This window comes from Corapipo altera, unplaced genomic scaffold, assembly GCF_003945725.1.
Source record: "Corapipo altera isolate COAL_440 unplaced genomic scaffold, ASM394572v1 57, whole genome shotgun sequence".
Classification (NCBI taxonomy): domain Eukaryota; kingdom Metazoa; phylum Chordata; class Aves; order Passeriformes; family Pipridae; genus Corapipo; species Corapipo altera.
In genome coordinates, this window is record NW_020884905.1 from 4,969,289 (window position 1) to 4,986,497 (window position 17,209).

At 38.6% G+C, this 17,209-nt stretch overlaps 1 long non-coding RNA gene across 3 annotated transcripts in view; it reads left to right on the forward strand.

Moving 5' to 3' along the window:
• The window catches only part of LOC113950987, a 230,061-nt gene that overhangs the window by 73,007 nt on the left and 139,845 nt on the right, over positions 1-17,209 (forward strand). The gene's annotated exons all lie outside the window — the stretch shown is intronic.

Genomic DNA, 17,209 nt, shown 5'->3' on the forward strand with positions numbered 1-17,209 from the left:
ATGAAATTCTTTACTCTTTTCCTTTTGATCCTGAGTCAGTTGTTTTCCCTCTCATGTTGGCTTACCTGGCAAATGAGCCATTCTGATCTTTTGTTTTATGACAGAAGAACTGCAGGACAATAAGCAATGAATGGAAGTGGTGGTTTTAAATGATCACCAGATGAAAATTAAAGCTGCTGTTCTCTGTGATCTACGAGATGTTCCAGTGCCTTCGGAGGCATTGTGACATTGGACTACACAGACATGATCTTCCACAGGAAGCTGTGTCTTAGGGCTAAGGCTTCAGTATGGAAGATTTGAGGAATCTTGCCCTTAGGAGACAAGAAGTATGTGCCTACATTGTGACTGAGAGAAAATCCTTTCAGTTGGTTTGGCAATTCAACAGTGAGTTCGCACTGGGGAGGACAAAACAGATCCTAAGTGTTTACTATTCCCAGTTTATTCTTTTTGATAGAAAGTGAAAGATCAAAACAGCCCATCTGCCAATGAAATGAGATGAAAGTAGTAATTTGTCTGACAGACTTCTAAATCCATTCTCCCAAACATTTTATTTTGTCATTGATTTAGCCCTGACTAACTTTTATTTCCCATGCAGCTTTTCCAAGGTCTAGACTTTATTTCCTCAGTCAGCGTCTTTTTCTTAAAAGAGATACTGGAAGCATAAATGCATCTGATACATTATTTGTAACAAATTGGGAAAGATCCAAATGTCCAGCTGCTGGGAGAAGTTTGATGAAAGGGTAGTTAGCCAGAGTGCCACACTTATAATTCCGGGGGGAGGTAAGTGGGGAGGGTTTGGAGCATAATGACTTGCCAGAGAAAGACACAAGGGTGGTCTGGGCAGCGTAGCAGAGCATCCTTCACAGGAATTGCAACTTAAGTCACTTTTCTGTTCATATTTGGTGTTCAAAATTGCATAATGCTATCAAACATAGCATAATGCTATGTCCTCTGTATCATCTGCTTCCCTATTAAGGAGGGAAAATCCTGTCAGAGGGAGAACCTCTGTCCTGTCCCGTGTTATAGGGAACAACTTTTTCAAGTTCCCCCAAAAACTCTGCTTAAGCAGTTGCTTGGTTTATGGTGTCAGTATATATATGGAGGTCCAAATGCTCTTACACAGAATCTAAACAGATGCATATCCTGAAATTCTCATGGGTCTCTGAGAGCTGGACAAAACCTGCCTTAGAGCAGAAGAATTCATAAAGTTCTTTTTTTGGTTGTTGTTTGTTTGTGTTTTTGTTTGTTTGTTTGGGATTTGGTGGTTTTTTCCCTTTTTTGTTTCTTCTGGAAGAGTGATAGCAGTTATCACTGCAATGATAACTTCGTACTTTTACAGCATATGATGCAACACTGTAAACTTGGCTTGCAGAGCAGTTGATTTGTTTTTCTAAATTTTGTTTATTGCTGGCATATGGATATGAAAGGGCATAATTTTGGTAGCTAGATCTAATCAGCACTTTGTATATAAAGTGCATCAAAAACACACATCAATAGCAGTCGATCTTAGTGTGTCTGCATTCCAGATCGTTGTGTAGTGTAAGTTAACTGTTCCTTTCATTTCTCCTGGAGCCCAGCTGGTCTCGCTTAATTTCACACTATTTTATATTCTGTTTATTACTGAGGCCAACAAGTATTTTATTTTAGCTGTTTGTACATATTAAACAAACATGGGATCTGGGTGGAATGTCTCTGGCAGAAACATGCTAATTCCTTATACCCTCAGAGTCCATTCCACACTTGAAGGAGTGGACTCAGCCAATTAAATTAGGCACCCAAACAGGAAAACCACAGACACATGATTACACTTTCAGCCAAAGCTAAACGGTGCAGCATGAAAGTCGTGTTGTTGTTTGGCTTTTTCACAGTGAGGCCTGCATGAACAGAGACAGCTGGCAATGTCTCTGTCAGAGCCTGCCTGCGGGACACAGGAGAGAGGGAATTCCTGCTTCGTGGAGCTGGCAGGATCATCTCCTCCATGAAAAGATCATCGTGGGTATACAGCAACAGAACATAACGTTTCAGTTTCCAGATAGTGTCTTAGGTGTCCAGATACTGGAAAAGTCTGAGGATTGTAGGCTTCCTTTTTCCACAGACCTCTGCCCTGGGCACTACTCACAGTGCTCATGAATCTCACAGAGCCGCTGACCAGGTTGGACTGTCAGAAGAGGTGGTGAGTGCCCCTCATCATGGCTGCCTGGTGGCCTGGTGGTTAAGAAACATGCACAGAAGATACTAATTTGGGCATTTGAAGGAACATTTCAAACCCAGTCTTGTCAGATCTGAAAAGAAAGGGCACTGCTATAAAACTCCATTTAAAATAAAAGAGTAAGCCTGGTGTTTTTGTTGAAATACTGTGGTGCAGACAATTCTGTGGTGTAACTGCAGGATAGCTAGAGACACCTTTTTCTTGGTCTATTCAGATGCCTGAGCATCTCTCATTCAGGGAGGTAGAGATTTAGATCCAACCTGTGTTAGTGTATCTTGCTGACTAGTTCTGGTGGCTCCTTCTGAAGAGCACTGTGCCAAGCTGTTACTACCAGCATTTCCTAAAGTTCTCATTCTTTGATTAGTAAACTTTGGCATAACACTGGTTTTGTTGTGCACCACTTCAGTGGCTGGATGCCCAAAAGTTCGGTGTACCCGTGTGCAACTTGTAGGACTTCATTTACCTAGCCCTTAGCTACTAGGATGGTATGTACATTAGGAACCCTTAAGGGTGGTAGAAATCTGAATATAGGCTGCTTGTCCAGTGCTTTAGGGAGTGGCAGTGGATGATCATTGTGACTTGGTCTGTCATGATGAAACAGAGCTGTGCTACTTTATTTGTTGTTAATAGAGACTGAGCTGTATATTGTGTTCTTACGCTGCCATTGCCAGACTATAGCTGGAGAGTGCCTGGGACTATGAACTAGTGCTCAGTAAAGCTGTCTGGTTTCACACTGTGTCCTTTGTGGATTATATTAGACTGTGAGCTGTGCTGACCTCTTTTTTTTTGATTCTGAGGAAAGCTTGAGTGGTGTTTTTAACTCTGAAACTGTAAAGAGTTTGGTCCTTGGCTACCTTAAAGACACATCTCACTACGTGGGGTGCCACGGTGATTTAGATTGGCTGCAGTAACCAAGCTAGCAGTACCCTCATTTAACTGGGAAAGAGCTTGTTACTGTCCTCTTTTGAAATTCTTCAGATCTGAAAATTGTTTTCCAGTTCCTTGCTCCAGAATAGGCCAGGCTTCTTGATTTAGCCCATGCATCTAATAGTAGCTATTTTATTTTCTAAAGAACTGAGCCAAGTTGCATGCAAGCATTTTTTTTTTTTTTGCTTGACAGATGTACTTTCTGATGGTTTGATGGTATTGTAGATATTGATTACAAGTTTAGTATTGTTCCCTCAATAAAAACTGCTTGAGCATGGTATTTATAGAGTAAAATAACTCAAGAGTGATCAAAGGTGTGCAACTCCTGGTTTCTCTGTGAACTGAAATTTTGTTAGTCTTTTCTCATGCTGGTGGGTGGAAAAGGCCAAGGGATGGTTGTTTGCCTAATGAGGGCAGGATACAGCTGGGAGGAAGCTTGAAACTCTCTAGCAGGGTCTGCAAACAATCTAGTCACATCAAATAGATGCCCACTGTTTGCCAAAAATCAGTGAAACAGGGAGATAATGAGGGAGATAATGAGGGTAATGAAATAAAGAAAAAGAGAGCACTGTTGTTCTTTAATGCAGTGACCTTTTTTGAGATGTGTCATTTACACGGGTGTTTGTGTGAGTGTTGGCCCATGCTGATTTTACAGTACTTAGTTGCGTGATGGCTGCTTACCAAAGCTGCGGAAGCACCCTGTGGCTGGCCTCGCTCTAGCCTCGATAAGCTGTTGCAGTAATGCTGTAGTTAATGGGTTTTGGAAAAGTTGATACCTATCTGCATTTGAAGGAACACATTTGGGCCTAAATATTGAGAAATCACAGGTATGTTATGGAAATCCTGGGTGTGCCAGCCAAGCCTGTAGAAGAAAACTCATTAGGATTAATCTCTAGTAGGGTGACTAATGCAAAGGGAATGAGGTACTTTCCTCCTTGAGTCAGCAGAGGTTTGACATAGCTTTCAAAGGGGCTTCACTGGAATGCAATCAGTTGCTTTGTGCAATAGGTATGGTAGTTTATTTAATTTGGAACTGCTTGCTTTAGACCAGAGAATACTGTACTAAATTAAGAGAGAGACGTAGCTGCATACTCTACTAATAGATTTAAACCAAAATATCTTACTCAGTTTGAAGAAATGAGGTGCATAGTTATCTAATGTCCATTAAGAGCACTAAAGACAGCAGCATATGAAAGCTGTCTTACCTCCTGCTCTGCTCTTTGAGCTTTGCCAGATTTTTATGTCTGAGGAACCATATTTACAAGTGAGGCATTTGTTACGTCCTATCTCTGTCTACTTTTCACAGTGACTTCCACATGTAATATCACGAAAATTAGTTGCAGCTCATGATTACTATTGTGGTATTACAGGAAGGAGTAGCTAAAGAAGACTAATTCTAAGCCTTTCTTAGATGGAATATTACTTACTGGTAACATTTGTGTAAGACAATGGGATTTTTTTCCTTGCAAGTGCTGCAGTCAGCTAATAGCAATCAAATTCTTTTCAGTGGTATGTAATTGTTAGCCCCATAAAAAGAAAAATAAATTGCTATTTTTATCAATAAAGCTATACAGAGCCAAATACCAATGCAAAGAAAATTTCACTATAATTTAAAATGTTTAGTCATATTTCATTCCCAAGTAACACACTGGTATTTGTAGTTTCAGACTGAGAACTTTATATTTTGCCTCTGCATTTTCTTAAATTTTCATGTGTATTACATGTTTCACTATGGATAACTTATTAGGCAATGTGAGGATATATGGAGATCCTTTCTAAAACTCCTAATCATTTTTCAAAGAAAGTTAACGGAAAGGGTAGATTTTCTTGATAATCCTTTCAAAATTAAAATATAACACAAAAACGTTATGTTTAAGTGACATTAAGGGTCTTACTTAAACCAACTAAAGCTGGGAAATTCAAAGTGAGTAACTAACACTCTCTTGTAAACTGCCCTCGTGTATTAGAGCTGACAGTGGGGAAGCAGAGGTTCAGAGAGCAGCTCAGATAATAATCTTAAGAGTTTGGATATTGCCTGTGCCCCAGCAGTTGCGAGAGCAGGATAGATGTCTTTCAAGATCGTGCTTTCTCATGAGAGATATGGCATTTCCTTTCATGGTGATACTGAACGTAGCTTTTCTCTGGCCGGTTTATGCTTCGTTCCCTGGTTAACAGGAAGGGCTGAGTAGCACACAAGTAGTTTACAACAAATAGAGATCTAAAATTTGAATCTGAAGCCTGGAGGATCCTGATCTCAGGCTTGCTTTCTCTCCAATCTCTGCTTGAAAGAAACCCCAACTAGCCAGAAGTAGAAGTATCAGAAAAACCCAGATTCTCTCCTGTTTTCATTTGGGGTCCAATCTGACCTTTTTTTTCATTGAAACCAGTTCAGTGTGAAACCAGTATGCTGTGTTTACACACTTCATTAGTTTCATATTGTCAGTATATCAGATAAACATTAGTTAGGCACAGCAGGGCTTCTTAGGGAGAATCTATTGTAGAGCTCCCATGATTCATGTAATTCATACATCAGTCTAGAAGTTTATTAACATTTTCCAAATATTCTGACATATCTGTGGAAGGGTGGTGTTATATTTCTTAGAGCTATTCTTTGAAGCTGAATGGCAGATTTCTGTGTAGAAAGGGGAATTTAGTATTCTTGGTTGGTTGGTTGGTTGTTTTTTTTTCAAATAAGCTAAAAAATAGAGTTAATTTGAGGCAGCAAAAAACCTTTGCCTTTCAGCCACTAACACTAAGGTTAGCCCATATTTTACAGAACTTTTGCAAGCTAGCCTGAAGTCTTTGATTAATGTCAGAATCTCCTTTCAGTTTTTCTCTGAACACATTACTTTAAAATTTGCATAATTGTTTAAAGTCACACATTTTGCTGATAGTGCCCCTATTAAATGATACAAGAAAACACAACATTACATTACATCACCGACAGGATCAAAACAGAAAGTGACACTTTTATGCAGTTGTGTATTTTGTGAATCAGCTCAGTAATTGGAACATATTAACGATTTCCTTGGCTCCCCCTTATGCTGCTCCGCCCCTGCTCCCCCTGAAGCCATCCATGTAAACTCTGAGGATATTTACCACACTTTAAGCTGTCCAGTTCTATGTAGCTCCTTGTAAAGTAATTTGGAATGATGATTCCTACTTGGTGAGACGTGCTCAGACATAAACTCACACATACACATAGCAGCACAGAAAGCATGAACCTGTTAAGGATTTCACCTTTTAAGAAATGACAGAATAATTACAGGACAACATGTCCTTCATGAGCAAAAACAACTAAGCCAAAGTGCTTTCAAGGCTGGCATGGCCTACTTCTCTTCTAGCAAGCTGCATAAATCATAAACTGCTAAGGGATTGATTCATACACTGAGTGGTAACTATATAATGGTGTATATAAATGTGTGAATAACATACATGTGTGCTGAACTGAATTCAGTTCTTCATTACAGCTTGGCAACAGAACTGAGTTGATAGAGCCCAAACCCTGACTTTGTATAGATACAGAAAATGTAGAGGATGAACCATGTGCTTCCTTAATGAGGGGTAAATAAGTTTTTCCATTTTCAGACCTCTTCAGGAGGGGATTGTGATAGTGGGTAAATTGGCCTTAGGCAAAACTGAGTGTGTTAGAAGTTCTCAGTCCTGGAATTATTGTTCCTGACTTTAAAAAAGAAATAAAAAAGAGGGTCTATCATGTAATTTTGCCTGTGAATAGGCATAGAAGTGTTGACTTCTGCAGTGTTTAAAAGAAAATGTGTCTTAGTTAAAAATAAAAACAGCCCCAAAATAGGAGCGTCATCTGGCTTTTTTAGTTATCTCTTGCCTCTCACGGTGTCTTTCTGGTGAATAAATTGTTAAACTTCCTTGTATGTCTTTATGACCTGGAATCTTTCAGGTGCTGCAGATAATCTGTATTAGTGGGATGATGTTTCTTTCTCTGAACACTTTAACTGGACAGATTGCACATATGCTCTAGTATTATCAAAGGCCAGGTGAATCCTGAAGAGCTGTAAGCAAGGGTAACTCAACCTCTGAAGGTTATCCAGAGATTTAAGCTACATGAAAATTATGCTTGTTGGAAATACCTACTACTTCTTTTTCTTGCACATAATGTTAGGGCCATGGTTTCAGAGGTACTTTTAATAGGCTTCTCTCTCTGTACGAAAAACCTTTGTCCCTTAATACACAATGGCACATTGGTTGGTCTAGATAGCTAACATTTGCATGCATAGGCAGTAGATTCTGTCATTTATGCCTGTAGATAATAGAATTTACATGCACAAAACTCATTTGGACTTGGCCTCAGAACAGATTGGGAGGACAGGTATTTGAGATTTGAGGGACAGATGCACAGTAGGGGCCTGCTGGGGTAAATGATGGTTGAGTCTGGAATATTGAAATGGGGATGCTAGGGAAGGAATGGAGACAGTGCTCATCTGTGTTTGAGTTGTGCTGAAAGCAGAAAGAGTTTATACAAAGAGCAAGGCAAGGATGATATCAGAGGTCACCTTTCATTGTGAAGAAAACTCTAACTTGAAACATGAAATTTTCTTTTCTGAAGTATGTTTTTGCCCTATGGTCTCTGTCCAGTGATGGCCTTTAATCCGTCTTTCATGAAATTCCAGCCAGAGCCTAGTACTTCATGTCACTAATACCAAGTAATTTAACAGAGATTGTAGACATCTAAGGGTCAGTCCTTCAACTTGAGTGAGTTTTTTAGGCTCACTGAAGTAAATGCAGCAATGCTGGTTTTGTGCCAGCTGAGAAAATCTGCTCAAACGTTTAGATTGTTTCAAAATTACTACTAATTGAAGAGTGTCCTTCTATTTTATTCTGGTCAGCCAAGAATAATACTCCAGTTCTGAATTTTGGGGACATCTTTTGCAATGTAAGAGAAAGTTGGTATCCAGATCTAAATGCTTACATTTGAAACCCCAGCTAAGCAAGGCTTGTCACCTACTGCAGGACCACAGCACAGAGGAAGGTATCATCTGAAACCACACTGTGAAAAGTGTTTTACATTCTAATATCACAGTGGTCACTCAGCCTAGCCCAGACCCACTTTTTTCTTAAATAAGATCTCACTGAAATTCATGAGTTGCATTGAAGTCAATAGGATCTTTTTCTGAGTGAGGAGAAAATTCTTGTGGCTCTGTTTTGGTGCACTGACTGTGTAATATCAAGGCCTCTGCAGCAATGCACTTAAACACAACTGGGTGAAATATGGAGAGAGCAAAAGTCTTAATTTCAAATTTCTCGGGTTTGTCAGATTATGTTATATAGTATCAGCTTGTTCTGTGAAAGCTGAGGCCACAGGAGTCCCATTACATTTTTTGGGCAAGATCCTTGGATGATGTAAATTGGTGTAGTGCTACTAGAGTAAGTGGAACTGTGTTGATTTCAGTAGCTCAGGATTTAGCCCACTAGGTCTGAGATAGCTATAAAACCTCACTGTGCACTTTGGAAGTTGTACCCCATAAATGCTTCTGCAGCGCAGTTTTTTATAGTGTCTATCAGAAATGCACTTTGTGGCTTAAAAACACTAACTAACCAAGGTCAACTTTCTGTCATTCTCACACCATAACTGTTAATACTAATAAGTGGGGTTTTAAGTGTACTGTCTCTTAGTGTGTTTGATCTTTATTTTTAGTTTGTCACTCTGAACTATTTGTATCTTGGACCATTTTTGTAAGTATACAAACATAAAGGGAATGTCACTAGCAGTGACTATCTCAGTGCCCTATGTAGTAGAGTATCTTTCTCTGAAAATGCACGAGTTTACTTGCACAAAAGTGCCAGATATGTATACACATGCACACACAATTAGTCTACAGTAAGTGTCCTCAAGCACCCACATTCCTTTTTTACTTGGTAACTAATGAAATGACATTTTTGCAAGAAAGCGTTATGTCTCATCGTGTTAGCTGTTGCAGTGTGTAATCTGAACTCCATTGCATTCACTGACTGTGCCAGTGCTTTGGCATTAAGAGCTGAGGTTGTTTTCCCGACAGACAGGAAAGTGTTTTGCAACAATTACCTTATAAGTAGATTTGGTTTTGCATAGGGAAAGAAATCATACTAAGTGAGCTATGGAAGCAGGCATCCATGTGCTTTTCCATTAGTATATGGCAGCTTGTATTTTTGTAAACACAAAGATAATGTAAGAGAATCCATTTTTTCCGTTACACAAACAGTTCAAAAGAGATTTGTGATGAAATGGCTTCTAGCAATCTTTAATATTTCACGGTCATCTTTGGGGGGGAAAACCCCTCAGCTTCTTTCCCCTGTTAATCTTTTTCTCTTGAGAGGCTGCAGGCTCTGGCTCCGATTTCAGCTACGAATTAGGCTGTGAGTAGGTTTGAACTTGAGTGTCTTCAGAAAACCCAAGGAGAACAATAGTGGCTTCACACTGTGTCATGCTTCAGCTCCAGTGAGTAATGCTAAATTGCTTGCATTGTCACAACCACATGCTTCCCTTGATGATCCTAATGGGTCCCTGCAGATCCAGTGGGGATCACAACACTGGCTGCATACATTTTTTAAGATTGTTTCAAGATATCATGGAACACATCCAGAACCTAGAGTGATGTTTTCTTTGGGGCCCCAGACCATGGAATGTTTAATTACTGATGCCATTACTAAAAATAGCCATAGGAAAAGGCACAAGTTAATCTTTTAGAGAAATGTTTGGGGAATGGGGGTTAGGGCAACTTGTTTTAGAGCATTATTTCCCTAAAGGTTAGAATCTATATAATTATAATAAAATTATAAAAAAGGATTGTCTGCCTTTTTGTTTTGTATTCAGACAGTGGGAGCATTGTACCCTTATTAACTAGGCATTGCTGTTTCTAACTTCTTGTGTATTTTTCTTAGCTCTTTTATTTCATAAACTAATCTTCAGCTAGCTTGTAAAATTTTGATTCTTTGATGCCAGTTTCAGAGGTGATGTGTAGTTTGGATTTCCTTGCACTTGCTCAGATATAATGACCCCAAATTATGGCTAGTGGGATTTGTAAGCATATTGCAAACTGGGAAGGAATCTAAGTCAATAAGTGTAAGGCGATCCAGAAGGTATCATGCCTTGAGTGCAGTGTATACTGAGAGCATACTCTAACTTCGGTGACTCCTAGACTCTGATGAATTTTTGGGTTAACTAGAGTTGCAGTGACCACTAGATTTTTGTTCCTCTTTCCTATTGAAGCTCAAATATTTGTCTTGTGACACCTTTTCCTATTGACTTGCCTATCTGTACTTTAAATTACTCAGCTAGTAGCAATAATTAGATTTTTACATTCCTGAATACAGATCTGTGTCAGAAGACTCAGGAATATCAGACAAATGAATTTTCAAAATAAGCCAACAGCTGAAGAAATAGAACTAGCCTAGTGACCCAGTAACATGTCTCCACATCTCTAAAAGTTTTTGAGAACTTGTAAAATTCAAACTGCAACTGAAAATCACCGTGTATCCCCAGGCAGCCTTAATTTGCATGATCAGCACTTACTCAGCAGAGTACCATAGGTATATGAGACCTTGGTGTATTAAGTGGGTCACATTTAACTGTCCTTGAAGAATTTCTCCTATGTATTAAACATAAACAAGCTTTTTGTCATATTCAGCATCACTGTTTCTCTTTTCTCCACACTTTCTTTGATACACAGTAATTTTTCTATAGGAAATTTTAAAGAGACACAGTGAATATGTGATGCCACTTCCCTCCCATAGTCTTGTTTAAGAATTCTGCACTTCTCTCGTTTCATATTCCTTGTGATTTTTTTTTCCCGAGAGTTGGATAATTCCATTTGAGCAAAAATTTAAATTACAGTTGGTTTTTATAGCTAAGAATTGTTGGACAAATTACACAGTCTCTTTTAGTTTCCTAAATAGCCTTTGGAGTCTGACTGTTCTTCTCCTGTCATGTAAATACCCTGTCATATAAATCCAATGCCCATGATCATTGTCTGTTGGTAACTGGAAAGAAGATGCAAGAGACCACTGGATTTCAGAAGCTGCAGAGGGAAACTGGTAGCAGAGTTCAAATGTAAATAAGAGTGGCAGGAAAATATTCTTTTCTCTTTCACGATAAAATCCGAATCAGTCCTTCTTTAACACCCTTTGGTGTTTTCCTGTTAAATAAAAGGCTTCTTTATGTTACAGGAGATACCTTTCTGCCCATTAAATAACCTTTTCAATAGCATCCAGTAAACCTTTCTTGAAAGCTAGTAAGTGGTTTTACACCCTGAACAGTTTTGAACAGAACTCCATGAAGTCACTGTATGCTATGCCAAAATGTAAAACTTGCATTCAGTGAAGATAAAGAAGAGGAAGAGAATGGAAAAAAACCCCCACTTTTAACTTACATTACACAAAGAAAGCTTTTAAAAGCATTATTTTTAGGCATGCTATTAGCTTTGATGTAATTAGCTTGCTGTTAAAACTATTGCACACTAATGTCTGAATGAAAGGTACTATAATTAAATTATACATTCTATTTGCAGTGCCTTTCTATTTCACAGATTTGTAAGTCTACAGCCCTGCCTATGCAAAAATCTGGGTTTAAATCACCCATTTTCCAAATCTCATATACTGTGCAAGCTTGGATGTCAAAATTGAGCATTACTTTCTGTGAAATATGGGGTGATGTATCAGCAAAAGAACCAGGTTTGTTCAAGATTATTTGAAATTTGACCCATTCTGTGTGAAAATCTAAATACATTAAAAGATTCAATCCTAGGGGAAATGGACATTCCAAATATATACAGGACCTAAAGATCTCTGAAGATAAAACCTTGAATTTTCAGTGTCTGAGTTTTAAATAATATCTTTACAAAAACCCTCAATTCTTTCAATTAATATTTTTTCTTTTTTTTTTTTTTTTTTTTTTAAGGAAAGTCTTAGTATTACTCACATTCTTTAACAGAGGGTTCAGAAGACGCTTCTACTGACAAATTGCCTTTAAGGACTCTTTTGAATATATTACCTCCACAGTGTTCTTATATTTGACTGTCTTAAAACAGTCAAATAAGTTGGATAACTCCCTTCAATGTGTTTTCAATTGCAGATCATGGGACTTTCATCCAACAATTTTGAAGAGATAACTTTTAATTACAGTAATAAGAACCACATGGGCAATGATTGATGCAAACCTGATGTGTTCTCTGACTTTATTAATCTTTTTAATTAGAGGCAAAAGAATGCTTTATCTGTTGAGACAGAGAAGAGATGAGTTGTGATGTTCTACTGCACTTTTATGACTTTAAAAAATTTGATTGCTCCCCAGAGGTGTGTGTTTACCTGGATACAAAAGGTGAGAGGGGCTTGCACATTTTCTCTTCCAGCTTTGCTTACCCTCAGCTCTGTGTGGTGTCCCATATGGCACCATACTGTTGAGATTATGGTACTCTCATATTAGTTTTACTTCAGTTCTACAAGCTGCTTATAAGGAGAGTTTACAAGCTCATTTAGAGGACAAGAAAATGAGAGGCAGTTTAACACCACTATATGAGCAGTTGCTTGCCAAAGGATAGGTTGTATGAGTTGTTGAGAAAGACATATGAGGTGTCTTATTCTTTAACTCTCCTTAGCTTTAGGGGCTGAGACAGCTTAGCATGTCTTGGGTCCGCTGTGGCTGTGGTTTGAAGCAGTTGTAGTGTAGGATGGTGTGAAACACAAACAGGATGATGTCGATTCAGGTGCTAATGTGGGTCTTTGAAACAGATACTGTGAATATTTTACCTGAACTGGTTTAATGGATTCACTTGCCTTGAGTGTACAGAAGGTCAGATTCATTTGCCTCTGTGGCTTGAGATACTTTGCACACTTACAGGTAAGGTTTAGGTTTCACATGTTTGCCTGGAGTTTTTTTGTTTTGCAAGCACTCTGAGTAGGATTAATGGTTGTGATGCAAAAACAGCACAGAGGCTTTTCCCATTTACTAGTGTTGTGATTTATTCTTTCATATTATATAGTGCCAATAGTGTGCCAGGTGAGTTACTAACAAGTAAAGGCGAGGTCTCTCCTCTAGAAACAAAAAATATGACATCTTGGGGCTTTGTAGACAGGCATGAAGGCAATAAAATTTCTGGACAGGGAGGGAACAGAAAACTTATGCACACAAGATGTCAAAGACATCTATATCAGCACAGAAATTGGTGAAACTTCACAAAATGTTTTGTAAACTAACAAGGAAAGAATAGCACATGCTTTTGAGACCTGAAGTTCTGTAAGCCTCCTGCACTTCTTCAGCAGTAGCATGTAAATGACATGGATTCCAGCCAGTGTTGTGGCTTGGTAGTCTGTGCTCACATGTTAGGATGCTGACTTTGGGCCTGATCCAAACGCCTTTGAAGTCAGTGGAAGACTTTGAACTTCAGTGAGTGAGCTGCAGAGGTGTTTTGAGGTGCTTTCTTGTGCCAGCCAATTTGGAAGTATCAGTGAGAACAGAGAAGGGGAGAAGTTCAGTTTCCTATACCGCTATATCAACTCAAAGAAGGTAAAGGGAATTTACTTTTTTGATTGTTTTTTTAAGAAGTATTTGCCAAAATATCTTTATGCCTGTCACCGCATAGGAAAATGGACTGGGTTTGGGATAGGGGATGTAATGAAGAGAGAAGGGCAGTTTATTGAGTGGCCCCACTTTGTGAATCTTTATTTGTTTGGTAGAAGTGGGCATGCAACTCATCATTTATATAAAGGTTACGTCAGATATGGTCTACTTTAAAGCCATTTCAGACAACCTTTAAGTAGACCTACTAGCACTCAGTGCTATTCAAACTGTGACCTTATCTGCAAGTTAGTTCCCTGTGATTGCTTAAGTGGTGATACTTGCAGCATAGAACTGGAAAAGTTAGGCCAAAAAACCAAAAAAAATTGATCTTGCATTACACTTACTGACAAAATAGTTGTTTTAGCCAAGCCCATTCATCCATCCTGGGTCTGGACACAGTAACTCTCTAGAACTGCTCTGTAATGTAACAAGAGTGGCAGGAGGGAGTTGAAATGCTCAGAAAGCCTACATTTGTTTCAATCTGTCACACTCAGCACGAGGATGTATGGTGAAAGCATGGAGAGAATATTGCATTTTGGGATTCCTAGAAGGGTGCCCTGGCATATATTCCTGCACACATGTTTGTCATATCTAAATTATTGAGCAATTGAATTTAGTAATAATGACTATGAATTAACCATCTGTCAAAGATAAGGAATATCTGCTTTAACCCTCAGGCTGCCACACGTGTCTTTATACAGTGCCCACAGCATTCCTTTGGTTGCCAAAGTGGAAGTGTGGCAGCACCCTATGGTAGGATGGAAATCCATTCCCTTCCACTTTCTGGAAAATAATTATAATTTTGCTCATTTGTTTCAGCCAAACTTTAGCAATATCAGAATTGTTTCTGCAGATTGTCTTGATTTTGAAAAAGAATGAATACTTTATGCTGCAAATACATTCCAGCTTTTAAGATCTTTTTTACTTATCTTTAATGTTACCCGAGAAGGGATGTACACAGAAGACTTAGAACTGAAAACTGTTGGATTTTCTACTTAAATTGCCCTCCGTCCTCCACTTCAATCCATCATCTAAATGAGGCAGTGTATATCTTTAAAAATGTTGTTCTACTGTATCTTCAAAGAGTCCAGAGTAGTTTAGAGATCATTTGCCAAACGTACTTCCTTGCTATGTACTTCACCCCTAAAAAAAAAGCTTCTAAAGGAAAAAATTTAATAACTAATTTAGAAAGTTAGCAGGCTAACTGGTGGTCATCAATGTGGTGGGAATTTTTTTTTGTTTTGTTTTTTCCTGCTTAGATTGAACTTGTTTCTAAGATCTCTTCTTCCACAGATTACTAGTCTCTATTAGATTTTTCTGTAAGTACTAGTTAAAAATTATAATGATAGTCCCATTAATTCCATCTTGAGCACTGACTGGATGATATTATGTGGATGTAACTACTAGGCCTGTTTTAAAATATGTATATGTAACATATATTATCTATATATTTTATATATATTTAAAATACAATATATTTTATATATAATATCATGTTTAGGGGGAATATTTTCAGCAAAACCTATCTATTTGTTTGCTGAGTCTTTATTGAAACAACCTTCACAGAGGCTGTCAGTAGTCTAGGAAATGGGTGTCTGTAGCATGCTGGAAAATGCAACTTATCCCTAGATAGTTTGGTTCGAGAGTGGGGTTTTGGTTTTGTTTTCTTTCTTTTAAAAGTGAGCTGGTTTCCCTGCCCCCTTGCTCCTTTTCAGTCTTTTCTGATGATCTTAAGTTCTCCTAACTGGTCCACTTTGACCTTATAACTTGTAGAAACATCCATATGGAAAACATCAAGATGCTTAATGACTTTCATGATTTCTTTGGGAGGGGAAGAGGGAGCAGGGGAAACAAAGTTCATTCATCGTACAATAAGCTCATTGGTATAACTGAAGTGATCAGTCTTCTCACCTGTCTCCCATGGTAGCAGCCTCCTCGTGGCTTGGGAGTTAACAGCTGACTGGGCTGAGGAGAAAGGTTCTTCATCCCTCGCCGTGGGCTGTGAAAAGCTGAGCAGGTCAATGGTTGCCGATAGTTTTACCAGCTCACAGAGTTCCTGTGTATCTCCAGCTCTGTGCATCATCTTTGGAAGAATCATCTGCTCTCTGTTTGGAGCGGTTTCATGTCCCTTCTGCACAGCTTGGACTGATGATCTAAGCGCAAGCATCTAGCAATAACTTGCAGTACTTTCTCTTTCCATAATGAGAGATTGCAAATGTGCTGTCATCTGCATATTGCAGAGTCTTCTCAGTGACTATCTAGAACTTCCCTCAGGTTCAGATCAGAATTTCTCCATTTCCACTTTGCAAGGCTGTGTTGCTTCTTAATACCTGAAGAAAATTCTGAAATGGAAAGAAATACGGGCAACACAAAAAGAAACAGAACTTTTCAATATCAGCTGAAGTGATCACAGGTTATGGGCTATGTTTTTAAAAGATTTCTCTCATTTTTTTCATGAAGAGTCACATTCTTAAGTGGTTAATTTGGGCCACACTGTGCTTTATGTTTCAACAATAGTTCTTGCTAATATACAAGAATGTAGCTTTGTCCTGCAAAATATTGTACAATGCACTCCTTTAAACAGTCTTTATCTTGCAGTTTTAGCCTTCCCCCACCCCCTTGAAATGTAGGTGGTCACCCAAAGTAAACAGAATTCCTTCTACTCCCTCCACATCTGCTCTGTGTTATCTGGCACTCACCTCTGACCCTGATATTCATCATAAGAATAAGAATTGCATCCTATTCAGCTGCTTGTGTGCACTTTAACTCCAGTGATCACTGGCTGTTGAAATAGTATGTGCTGGGAGCAGAACTTGCTGAGACAGCATCAGGGTATTCAAACTGGACTCTCCATTTTCTTGTGCACTTCTGGATAATTAAACAGAATTCTAGAGATAAACAGGTCAGCACAGTATGCTGGGGGACAGACCTTGGTATAATTTCAGATTGTACTGGATAGTGACTGCAATGAAACAAGTTTGATACTAACTCTTAATGAGAAGGATTTTTGAATTCTGATTGCAAGCCACTGTATCAAATGACATTATCCATCTTCATAGAGAGACAGTATCCTGTATGGAAGCAGTAAGTTCAAAAGTATGTTTCTGATGCAAACTTCTGTTCATTTAATAACACCATCCTCCATGACCTAGTATCATTCAAGGAACTGAGTAAATTTTGGTGTGACTAAGAGTTTTAAAATCTGATCCTAAATGTGAGGATCCACATTTTAGGCAGAATACAGATCTGGTCTCTGTGACCCCACCAAATGGAACCCCTCTGAAATTTGCCTTTTTCACAAGGATGATCAGAATTACTTTTTGGACACTGTGGAGGAAGAAATAAAACTGCCAATTTCCTTGTGAAGGGTGGATCGATTAAAACTTTGGAAAATTTATCAACCTCCCTACCCCATCCCAAATCCTTTTGATTTTCAGAAAAAAGATTTGGGAACTAACAATGTTGTGAGACCAGTGTGGTTTACCGGCTACCACCACTGCTCTTTG